Source organism: Urocitellus parryii, chromosome 5 (genome assembly GCF_045843805.1).
Source record: "Urocitellus parryii isolate mUroPar1 chromosome 5, mUroPar1.hap1, whole genome shotgun sequence".
NCBI classification, from domain to species: Eukaryota; Metazoa; Chordata; class Mammalia; order Rodentia; family Sciuridae; genus Urocitellus; species Urocitellus parryii.
The window spans coordinates 136,886,223-136,893,611 of NC_135535.1; the positions used below are offsets into that span (position 1 = coordinate 136,886,223).

General features: G+C 41.8%; 1 pseudogene; it reads right to left on the bottom strand.

Moving 5' to 3' along the window:
• Nucleotides 1-364: 364 nt before the first annotated feature.
• LOC113196866 (cytochrome c oxidase subunit 6C pseudogene) lies at nt 365-7,133 on the bottom strand (annotated as a pseudogene).
• Between the last annotated feature and the right edge of the window lie 256 nt (nt 7,134-7,389).

Genomic DNA, 7,389 nt, shown 5'->3' on the forward strand with positions numbered 1-7,389 from the left:
TTCTTTTCTGAGTTTTAGACCCTTATCAGCTATATGATTGGCAAATATTTTCTACCATTATCTGGGTTGTCTTTTTACTTTCTTGATAGCAACCATGAAAATCAAAAATTGAATTTTGATGAAATCCAAACTTATTTTTTATTGTTTTGCTGCATGTATTTTATCTAAGAAATCATTGCCCAATTCAAGAGCACAAAGATGAACATTTTTGATGTTTTTTCTTTCTTTCTTTTGTATTTGTTAATGTTTATTTACCAAGAAAAACTATTCCCTAGCCCACGTACTCATGTTTTATAGTTCAGAAGCACAAGTTAATACAAACTTCTAAGGAGCTCAATCCAAAGAAATTCTTCATATTCCAAAATCACTTTGCACTCTGAAAGATACCAGCCCTCCTAATCTTCTCAAAATCTTTCATGGAATCATAATTTCTGTAGAAATCTGCGTAATGCCTTCTTTCCTGGCTCAGCCACACCAAACCTATAGAGAGCTGCAAACCTCAGGGCAACCATGAATGCTCTAACAATATGAAACCGCAGATGCTTGGCCAGAAGACCCCACATCTGGGGTTTCATCAAAGCCCCGGAAGCCAGAGCAGTTACTATCCTCCACACCAATGTCCTTCTCAGTAGATGGAGAAACGGATGGTCTGATGTTTTATTTTAAGAATGTTGTAGTTTTAGCTCTTACATTTAAGCCTTTGACCAATATTGAGTTAATTTTTGTGTATGGTATGAGGTAGGGGTCCAGATGTATTCTTTTGCACAGAGATATGCAATTATCTCAGCACCACTGTTGAAAAGAATTCTTTCCCCATTGTCTTAACAAGAAGACACATTGTTGAAAAAATGTATTTTTTAGTTGGACACAATAGTTTTATTTTGTTTATTTTTATGTGGTGCTCAGGATTGAACCCAGGGCTTCAAACATGCTAGGCAAGCGCTCTACCACTGAGCCACAATCCCAGCCCAAGAAGACACATTTTTAAGACAACATATATCCATTTGACAGTCTAGCCATGGCAAGACAATCACCCCCACAGTCTGGAATATGACAGCCAGGAATGCAGAAATTGGCTGGAGTATTTGTATTCAGTACCTACTATGTAAAAATTCCAAGGGCATAATCTCAGCCCACCTCTTCCCTATATATATAGTAGTGATTTTTTAACCCCATTTAGGGTAAATAATCCAGTGAGATTATGGAGTTCTTAATATACATACTATTCTGCTTAAAATATTAAAAATTTCACAGATAGTCCCAACCAAGAAGTCTACCCATGGACCCTGGGTTAAAATTCCGTGCTCTTTTTTCCTTTCCAAAGAGCTCGTCCACCACCAGGGTTCCAAGGAACACCTCTCAATGCAGCTAACTCACTGTTTTATTTGCTTGTTTGTTTGTTGCCCAATCCTCTCCATTGAGCTTTACATTTCCACTTACCTCCCCGGGCATCTCAAACTCAACACATTCAACTTCTCCTCCTCCCTCCCCCCACCCCAGCTCATAACCCCAACTTCCCCTTTTCTGGTCACAGTGCTGCTCTTCCCATCACCAGGCTCAAATCTCAAAGTCATCTTCACTTCTTCTTCCTCTCACCACCCCTCCCCCAACATCTAATCAGGTTTACATAATTGTTCCCTTTATTCTGACCACCTGTCAGTAGCTTGCCTGGTACAAGAGCTCTCATTCTGAGACTGGGGCCGATGCATTAGACGTCTGTGGATCCTTGCTCAGGTCTTTCCTTTGGGTTCTTCACTTTCTAATTTATTGGAGAACCGGATTTACTAGCTGAGAGAGACAGATTCAGAGCATTTCACTCTGTGGCTCAAGGAATCTTTGTGGCCTGTCATGATCTTCCAAATTTAGTACAAATCAATTGTCCAGAATTCTAGACTTTCCCTTCTTTGACTTCAACCAGCCACCTGGCCTCCTCTCCCAACTCATCCCAGAGACTCTATACTCTAATTAAGTGTCCCCACTGACATTCTCTGCACTTCTGTGCCTCTTACCTCCACATGTAACCAGCAAGCTAATCCTGCTGGATCAGTCAAGCCCTGTGCTGGGTTGCTACCACCTCCCTGAAGCCAACCTTCATTGCCAGCTGGAGGAGCATCACCCCATCTCTCCTCCCTGTAACAATTTACTTATTTCTATGTGACATTTACCATTATTGTGCCTCTTTCATTCTTCTGAGCACACAACACGATATCTGAACAAAATCCAGCAGTAGTGCTCAGGAGGGAATGTGAATCAGAATCACTTAGGGAACTTTGTCAAAATTCCCTGGTTGGGGCCCAGAACTCAAGATCATGAAGACTTTCCACTGACAATTCTGATGGACATCGCTCATTAAGAACTATTTATCAAATTTTAAAATGATTGTTAAAATATACTCAACAGGGGGCTGGGGTTGTGGCTCAGTGGTAGCATGCTTGCCTAGTATGCATGAGGCACTGGGTTCGATTCTCAGCACCATATACAAATAAATAAAATAAAGATCCACCAACAACTAAAAAAAAATTTGAAAACATATACATATATATACACTCAACAGTTACTATGTGCCAGGCACTGTGAATACATGATCTCATTTAATCCTCACGGAAACCCTGTGAGGTATAAGTAATTTTATTTTTCCTTTTTTTGGATGAGAAAACTAAAACTTAAAGAGGCTAAGTTATTTACCTAAGGTGGACCATTATTTAAAAAAAAAGAAAAGAGAATTACATGGGATAAAGCTCCTGAAGATCATTTATAAACTATTTCAGGAATTCAACAGTGATTTTCCAGGAAAATCTATGTGCAGATTTAGGCGTCTTGAGCTGGTTTCTCTTTTTTCTTAACTATGTGAACTAGGACAAATTATTTGTCCTCTCTGAGCTTCTGTTTCCTCTTCTGTGGAATGAGCATAAAATAATTTCTATTGTAAAGAAATAGGGAGGATTTAATGAGTTTAACATGGGAAATATGAATGACTTGTACATAGCAAATGCTTAATAGGTTTGCTCTAAGTATTATAATAATTATTTTATTTAAAAAATATGCATCAACCCAAGGTGTTCATTCTTAGCCCTAGTCAAAAGTGTTGAACTGAGTGTCACAATAGTTTAAATAAGTCACAGGTAAGACTGACTCTCAGTCTCCCAGGTAGGGCCAGAAATAATAAACAGAGTTTTACTGAGGGACTGACTCCTAGATGTCAGGGGTTGGAATAGAGAGGTAATAGAAATACAGTTTCTACCTTCAAGTGGTTTATAATTTTTGTTACTGAGACCAGAGCCACTCCACCCAGGGGTATTTTCCCATTGGCCTGGAGACCTGTGGGATCTTGTGAACTGGCCATGTCAGGAATTTTCTGCTTCTGAACTTAGGAGTGACCAGTTTCTACAACATAATATTCCTCTTCCAGACAATGAAGACAGACAGAAATATGGAGCCACTTGGGGTTCGACCACTTCTACCACTGCCTGGAATCTCATAGTTCTCTAACTTCCCTTTAACACTAACCAAACATGGTCTAGTTCTGCTTTCTCTCCTTCCCAAATGTACTTTGGGGCGAAGAAAAGAGATGATTGTACATGATTATAATGTATGTTCTTTTGCAACAAGATACACAATATTTCAGCTATTGCAACCTGCATTGGATTGCAAGGCTACTTTAATTTAACTCTGGAATTTGCATAGCATTTTTAAGATTTGTAGTTGTTTTTCACATACACCCTTTCAGGTAGGAATTATTGCGTTCACTTTATAGATAAAGAAACTGAAACCCAGTATGGTGGCCCATGCCTGTGATCCCTAGCAACTCTGGAGCTGAGGCAGGAGGATTACAAATTCAAAATTAGTCACAGCAATTTAGCCAGGCCCTAAGCAACTTAGATGAGACCCTGTCTCAAAATTTAAAAAAAAATATATAAAGGGCTGGGGATGTAACTCAGTGGTTAAGAAACTGAGCATCTGAGAGTGTTTGTAATATTCCTAGAGCTTCTTAGCCAAAGAGCACCTTTGACCAGAATATCTGGGAGGGTTTTCCAAAGGAATAAAAAGTGTGGGTGGAGCTGGAGAAGGGACACCTTCTGCCTGTCCCTCTTCCTTCTGCTGTTTGCCTGGAATGCAGACATTACACTTAGTGTGCAAGTAGCTGTATCGTGACTTTGAATCTGGAAGCAATGCAAAAGAGATGGCAAAGCAGAAAATCCAAAGAAGCCTACACCACTATTGTCTTGCCACACCCGACCAGACCGGATTGCCCTGTCTTTGGCTTTTTTAAAAACTATATTCAAGATACTGTAGTCGAGCTTCTGTTCCTAATAACTATAAGCAATTCATCTAGCTATATAAAACTGTTAACAGTCACCAACAGGGACATGTTTTACCAAGTGATATCATATCCTGCTAAGTGCACCTGGGATCCACTCCCCTCTTTTTTAAGAGGGACTTAAACTATTCTCTCCCACCTAAGCTATTAAAATAAAAATGATAAAGTACATAAATACACATTTCTAGGTCTTCAGGATACCTAATAACACACATGCTATGATTAAAACCAATCAAAAATATCTGTATCTGAAGGAAAGCACTAAAATGTAATATACAAAATGAAACAAATTTAAATTGGCAGAACCATGATTCATTTTTTAAAATATATTTTCAAAGTTGGCTTTAATACTGTTGCCTTATCCTTTGAATCAAAGAATCAAAAAAACTGCCAGGTATAGCCAGGCACAGTGGTGCACACCTATAATCCCCACCGCTCAAGAGACTGAGGCAGGAGGATCAAGAGTCCAATGCCAGCCTCAGCAAAAGCAGGGCACTCGGCAACTCAAAGAGACTGACTCTAAATAAAATATTAACAGGACTGGGGATGTGCCCCTGAGTTCAATCCTTGCTAACAAAATATAAAAAATAAGTTAAAAAAATTTTTTTAAAAATTATAAAACTTTTTAGATGCCAGGTTCTCCAGTTTAGTTGCTATTAAAGATCTTCAGTTTGCTGAGGAAACATGAAATGTAAAGCTATTGAGTGTGTGAGGCCATCTCTCCTGATAATGATTAGTATATGAGTAACAGAAGGAATTATAATTCATATTCACTGTCTTAAACAAAACTGGGGAAGAAAAGGTCCCTCCTGGAACTCCAGGGATTCCTAGGGTCATCTGAAGAGGGACTGGGGTAAGGAGGGATTCTTTAGGCCTGCACAGCCCTCGTGGCCAGGTCACACCACAGAAGGGGCCTCCCCAGCCCACAGACCTCCTGCTTCTCCTATCAAGAACACACAGGAAGTGGGACTCAGTCTCAATATTGGTCCCTTGGTCCCAATTTCCACTGACTTTTAGGGTAACAGCCCACTGGGGACAATTCAGGGCTCTCGAGACCACCCTCTCCTGGTCCAGTGGTATTTTTGATTTCTGAAGACAGCGTTACACTGGGCTCTTGCTTCCCTTCTGCATTCGTTCTTGTGGGCAGCAAGGCCTCTCGTGGGATTTCCCCTGAGCTGTGTGTTCTGTGGCAAGCGGCAGGTGGGTGCCACTCAGGGCCAAGTCCACTTCATTTGCTGAGTCATCAGGCCTGAGCATGGGAGAAGAAAGGAGGTGTGGGCCAGAGGGGGGCACGGTGTGGGGGGCACATGGTGTGGCCATCACCCTGGTCTTCCTGGGCAGTTGCTTGCATTCCCAGGTCAACCCCTTGGCGAGACTCATTGTGGCCTTATCGTCTCCAAGGGTCGATGCAATGAGTGGAGGCTCCTGGAGTTTCCTAACTAGTCAAGGCCACACTGCAAGAAGTGGCTGTGAGCTCAGATCTGTTTCACCCCCAAAGCCCACCGTCTTTTCTGGGTTCAATGGCCTGCCAAGCACATGGAAAACTTTTAGTATACTTCCTAGTTTAGGTTCTTAACTTTATTTATATGCGGAAACGCACTGTGCTTGGGGGATGATAACAGGGAAGAAATCCATTTAGCTATCCAAACCAGCACAACACAGGAGTTCACAGACCACCTCTGATGCCTGGCTGTCTGGTCCTGCTCCTGTGTGAACCTGGACCAGTTTCTCAGCCTCTCTGTGCCTTGAGTTCTTCATCTATCTGCATGTGGCAATGATTGTCACCCGCCTGGTTGCTTTGAGGATTGAATGAAAAGGTAGTTAGAATGCACTTAAAGCAGAACCTTCTGCCAAAGACTAGTTTTGAGAGAGGACTGAGGAGGGAAGAAGGAGCAACGAGGGGGAATGAGGTGGATTCTGCAGTCCAGATGGTTGAGGCGTGTTGCAACTTTGCCACTTTGGGATACTTACCATGTCCTGTAATAAATTAAATCCCAAGTCCTGCTTGACAGAATGGAATCTCTTTGTTTAATTTAGGCTTTCTCTAAATTTATGTACCACGCCTTTCCTCTCTGAACACTTATGAATGTCCCCTGGGATGGGGCATCTGCCAGCAACCTCTCCCTCACCTGAGCCTGGGGAGCCACTCGGGTGGCACTTGAGAATCCTCTGGTCCCACTGTAGTTTTTTTGTACCATGTTACTCAAGAGCCTGATGGGTTTTTCCATTGGTCATATGTATGTTGGCCCCAGGGTTACATTTGAAGCTGATGAGTAATATTTAGAAGAAGTCTCGCCACTTCCTAGTTCCTCTCATGGATATGTGATGTGGGCCAGTTAATTAACCTGCTTGGGTCGAGTCTTGCTTTCTACCAGAGAGAGAATCAGGCATGCAATGAATATAACTGCAACATCCTTTCAAACACAAGTTAACTTCACTTTGCTAAAAAATGTCATACATGACCCCCTAGAACCAAAAGCAAAACACGAGAATAATTAACAAGACATAATAATGAACACTAAGACATATTTACTCACAATTAGAAACTGAAAGACTGAATTAGTCTTATAAAAGCCTGCAGGGTTGTTATGGTTCAAGGTGTTCCCCCCAAAGCTCACTTGTGAGACAATGCAAGATGTTTGGAGGTGAGATGATTAAGTTATGAGAGCCTTGACCTAATCAGCTCATGAATCCCCTGATGGGCGTTAACTGGGTGGTCACTGTAGGCAGGCAGGCTGTGGCTGGAGGAGGTGGGTCACTCTCATTCTTGGCAACCACACCTGACCTGCTTGTGTCCACCAAGCTTCTTTGCCATGATGTTCTGCCTCACCTCAAGCCCCGGGGAATGGAGCCAACTATCTATGAAACTGTGAGCCCCCCAAATAAACTTTTCCTCCTCCAATTGTTCTTATAGGATCTTTTTGGTCACAGCAGCCAAAAAAGTTGACTAAAATAACGGCTATATACTTTTCCACCAGTTAATGAGTCTGTGAGATATGGCAGCCCAGGAGGGGTTGGCTAAAAATCAGGAGACTGGATACTAGGTTGCATGTGGCGTAGGAAACACAACC